This window comes from Schistocerca americana, unplaced genomic scaffold (genome assembly GCF_021461395.2).
Source record: "Schistocerca americana isolate TAMUIC-IGC-003095 unplaced genomic scaffold, iqSchAmer2.1 HiC_scaffold_1107, whole genome shotgun sequence".
Taxonomy (NCBI): domain Eukaryota; kingdom Metazoa; phylum Arthropoda; class Insecta; order Orthoptera; family Acrididae; genus Schistocerca; species Schistocerca americana.
Window position 1 is genome coordinate 17,501 of NW_025725163.1, and position 5,000 is coordinate 22,500.

At 51.0% G+C, this 5,000-nt stretch overlaps 1 non-coding gene across 1 annotated transcript in view; it reads right to left on the reverse strand.

Moving 5' to 3' along the window:
- Positions 1-584, reverse strand: part of LOC124560728 — a 1,910-nt gene extending 1,326 nt beyond the window's left edge. Inside the window, exon 1 of the ribosomal RNA XR_006969276.1 lies at positions 1-584. This exon is cut by the window's left edge and continues 1,326 nt beyond it. This is a non-coding gene — a ribosomal RNA (small subunit ribosomal RNA).
- Positions 585-5,000: the final 4,416 nt, after the last annotated feature.

Here is a 5,000-nt window from a genome sequence, read left to right on the forward strand (position 1 = left end):
GGCACCAGACTTGCCCTCCAATAGATACTCGTTAAAGGATTTAAAGTGTACTCATTCCGATTACGGGGCCTCGGATGAGTCCCGTATCGTTATTTTTCGTCACTACCTCCCCGTGCCGGGAGTGGGTAATTTGCGCGCCTGCTGCCTTCCTTGGATGTGGTAGCCGTTTCTCAGGCTCCCTCTCCGGAATCGAACCCTGATTCCCCGTTACCCGTTACAACCATGGTAGGCGCAGAACCTACCATCGACAGTTGATAAGGCAGACATTTGAAAGATGCGTCGCCGGTACGAGGACCGTGCGATCAGCCCAAAGTTATTCAGAGTCACCAAGGCAAACGGACCGGACGAGCCGACCGATTGGTTTTGATCTAATAAAAGCGTCCCTTCCATCTCTGGTCGGGACTCTGTTTGCATGTATTAGCTCTAGAATTACCACAGTTATCCAAGTAACGTGGGTACGATCTAAGGAACCATAACTGATTTAATGAGCCATTCGCGGTTTCACCTTAATGCGGCTTGTACTGAGACATGCATGGCTTAATCTTTGAGACAAGCATATGACTACTGGCAGGATCAACCAGGGAGCTGCGTCAACTAGAGCTGAGCAGCCGGCCGCCCGGGAGTGTGTCCCGGGGGCCCGCGCGAACACGCAAGCGTCCGCTCAATTATTCTGCAAACAGGAGGAGGCTGAGCTCCCCTGCACCATACACCTCGAAACCCTCTCAGGTCCCGGCGGCGCGCAGCGCCGTCCTAAGTACTTGGTCGGGTTCGAGAGAGGCGCAATCGCCCGGAGTTTGGCGAGTAGACGCTTTAGGTGCGACCACCCGTGCTCCCAACTGAGCTTGCCGCTGCCGACAGAGGCCCGGGAGCGTGCTGTCGTGGCATTGCCGGCGGGAGACAACACGCGCCACCTACGGTGACCGGCAGCTCCAACGCCAGCGCCACAGAAGGACAAAAGCCCCACTTGGGTGCCGAAGCGAACTCTCCCAGCACAGCGCACGCGCCAACACGTCCGCACAGCTGCGATACAAACCACCTGCGAGAACCGCAGAGGCGACCGAGCAGCAGACGGCGTCGCGGCGCCGAGCGCCGGGCGGCGGCGCATCCTCAGCGCACACAGTCCTCAATCGGACCAGCACACTGCAGATGTCCACCGCGCTTCGCACCGGGCCCGCGAGGACCTACTTTGGCCGCACGGCGCCGCGTGCAGGGTGCGCCGGCGCGCAGCTGCGCCGCCTGCCGCCTCCGTCGGCCGGCGCGCCTGCCACTGGCCGCCCCCACCAGCCGGCTGTAGCGCGTGCGCCCACGCACCGCACGGCCAACACGCCGGGAGGCCCCCCCTCACCGGCCGGGGACGGTCCCACCCAGCCACCGCCGCGTATCGCTTCACACCCACATGCCATTCACGTTCGTGGGCATGGTGGGTATCGCTGCAACAACCGGTTGGTAGCTCAACCGATCGTCGCCATCACTGATTCACCCCTAGCGAGAACAACCGCACCACAACGGTTTACCAGTTGTTCATTTGCGTAACGTCACCAGCAAACGTAGGCGTCCATCGCCATTTGCAAATTCAACGATTGTTGCATGCCTGTGTCAGGTGTCACGACACACTGTCTGCCCACATACACGCAACAACATGTCCACGCTTAGCGAACACGTGGAAGGTGGCCCCCGTACGTATGCGATGTCCATTGCGCGAACGACTGTCAACCGGCCTCTGTCGCATGTCGCAGATGTGGAACGCAGTGCACCGTGCTATCACGGTGTGTGAGAAGAGACGACTACGTCTGACAACACGCGCCACTACATCAACAGACGGCTCATGCTGATCGCCATCCAGGGCATACCACACTGCAATCCAGCTCTTATAGGGAGACGACACGTAGCTGAGTGCACAACATTTGGACCGCATGGTTCGCCGTTGTTGGCGCAGTCGTTGTACGGTCACATGTACCACGATGTATCATTCAGTACATGAGGACCAATGTGCAGTACAGTGTGTGATTTGGACGTACAACATCAGCGGACAGTTGACACAGGCCGTACCACAGCGTAGGCTAAGTGCTTCGCCATGCGAATGCCAATGAACAACTGCAAATGCCAATGAACAACTGCAAAGGGCATTGAGCATGTACGTCCTGCTGCCATCCACATTACAGTGTATAGCTGCAAGGTGTTTAACATGAAGCGATACACTGGGGACCGGGCAGTGCGAGTAGCAAACTATATTGCGGGGGTTGCAGTTAGGCAACACTACACTAATTTAACGCGTCGTATGACAATTACAGAGCAGGTTAAGGCCCAACGTGTGTTGGGTTAAGGCCCAACGTGTGTTGGGTTAAGGCCCAACGTGTGTTGGGTTAAGGCCCAACGTGTGTTGGGTTACGGCCCAACGTGTGTTGGGTTAAGGCCCAACGTGTGTTGGGTTAAGGCCCAACGTGTGTTGGGTTACGTTAAGGGGCAATGTGGGTTACGTTAAGGGGCAATGTGGGTTACGTTAAGGGGCAATGTGGGTTACGTTACGGCGCAATATAGGTTACGTTACGGCGCAATATAGGTTACGTTAAGGGGCAATGTGGGTTACGTTACGGCGCAATATAGGTTACGTTACGGCGCAATATAGGTTACGTTAAGGCGCAATATCGGTTACGTTAAGGCGCAATACAGGTTACGTTAAGGCGCAATACAGGTTACGTTAAGGCGCAATACAGGTTACGTTAAGGCGCAATACAGGTTACGTTAAGGCGCAATACAGGTTACGTTAAGGCGCAATACAGGTTACGTTAAGGCGCAATACAGGTTACGTTAAGGCGCAATACAGGTTACGTTAAGGCGCAATGCAGGTTACGTTAAGGCGCAATGCAGGTTACGTTAAGGCGCAATACAGGTTACGTTAAGGCGCAATGCAGGTTACGTTAAGGCGCAATGCAGGTTACGTTAAGGCGCAATACAGGTTACGTTAAGGCGCAATACAGGTTACGTTAAGGCGCAATACAGGTTACGTTAAGGCGCAATACAGGTTACGTTAAGGCGCAATACAGGTTACGTTAAGGCGCAATACAGGTTACGTTAAGGCGCAATACAGGTTACGTTAAGGCGCAATACAGGTTACGTTAAGGCGCAATACAGGTTACGTTAAGGCGCAATACAGGTTACGTTAAGGCGCAATACAGGTTACGTTAAGGCGCAATACAGGTTACGTTAAGGCGCAATACAGGTTACGTTAAGGCGCAATACAGGTTACGTTAAGGCGCAATACAGGTTACGTTAAGGCGCAATACAGGTTACGTTAAGGCGCAATACAGGTTACGTTAAGGCGCAATACAGGTTACGTTAAGGCGCAATACAGGTTACGTTAAGGCGCAATACAGGTTACGTTAAGGCGCAATACAGGTTACGTTAAGGCGCAATACAGGTTACGTTAAGGCGCAATACAGGTTACGTTAAGGCGCAATACAGGTTACGTTAAGGCGCAATACAGGTTAGGTTAAGGCGCAATACAGGTTAGGTTAAGGCGCAATACAGGTTAGGTTAAGGTACGACATAGGTTAGGTTAAGGTACGACATAGGTTAGGTTAAGGTACGACATAGGTTAGGTTAAGGTACGACATAGGTTAGGTTAAGGTACGACATAGGTTAGGTTAAGGTACGACATAGGTTAGGTTAAGGTACGACATAGGTTAGGTTAAGGTACGACATAGGTTAGGTTAAGGTACGACATAGGTTAGGTTAAGGTACGACATAGGTTAGGTTAAGGTACGACATAGGTTAGGTTAAGGTACGACATAGGTTAGGTTAAGGTACGACATAGGTTAGGTTAAGGTACGACATAGGTTAGGTTAAGGTACGACATAGGTTAGGTTAAGGTACGACATAGGTTAGGTTAAGGTACGACATAGGTTAGGTTAAGGTACGACATAGGTTAGGTTAAGGTACGACATAGGTTAGGTTAAGGTACGACATAGGTTAGGTTAAGGTACGACATAGGTTAGGTTAAGGTACGACATAGGTTAGGTTAAGGTACGACATAGGTTAGGTTAAGGTACGACATAGGTTAGGTTAAGGTACGACATAGGTTAGGTTAAGGTACGACATAGGTTAGGTTAAGGTACGACATAGGTTAGGTTAAGGTACGACATAGGTTAGGTTAAGGTACGACATAGGTTAGGTTAAGGTACGACATAGGTTAGGTTAAGGTACGACATAGGTTAGGTTAAGGTACGACATAGGTTAGGTTAAGGTACGACATAGGTTAGGTTAAGGTACGACATAGGTTAGGTTAAGGTACGACATAGGTTAGGTTAAGGTACGACATAGGTTAGGTTAAGGTACGACATAGGTTAGGTTAAGGTACGACATAGGTTAGGTTAAGGTACGACATAGGGTAGGTTAAGGTACGACATAGGTTAGGTTAAGGTACGACATAGGTTAGGTTACGGTACGACATAGGTTAGGTTACGGTACGACATAGGTTAGGTTACGGTACGACATAGGTTAGGTTACGGTACGACATAGGTTAGGTTACGGTACGACATAGGTTAGGTTACGGTACGACATAGGTTAGGTTACGGTACGACATAGGTTAGGTTACGGTACGACATAGGTTAGGTTACGGTACGACATAGGTTAGGTTACGGTACGACATAGGTTAGGTTACGGTACGACATAGGTTAGGTTACGGTACGACATAGGTTAGGTTACGGTACGACATAGGTTAGGTTACGGTACGACATAGGTTAGGTTACGGTACGACATAGGTTAGGTTACGGTACGATATAGGTTAGGTTACGGTACGATATAGGTTAGGTTAAGGTACACATTGTTGTAAGGAAAGGTTTAATGGGGGGCGGGGCGGGGCGGCCGGTTTGTTGATTGTGATTATAGTAAGTGGATGCCTGCGGCATCATCTGATTTGCCACGTCAGGATGCACCTTTGGCTCATGACAGGCGGCGCTCTCATTCCATGCTTGTGGCAGACCTGTGTCTTTCATTCCTGC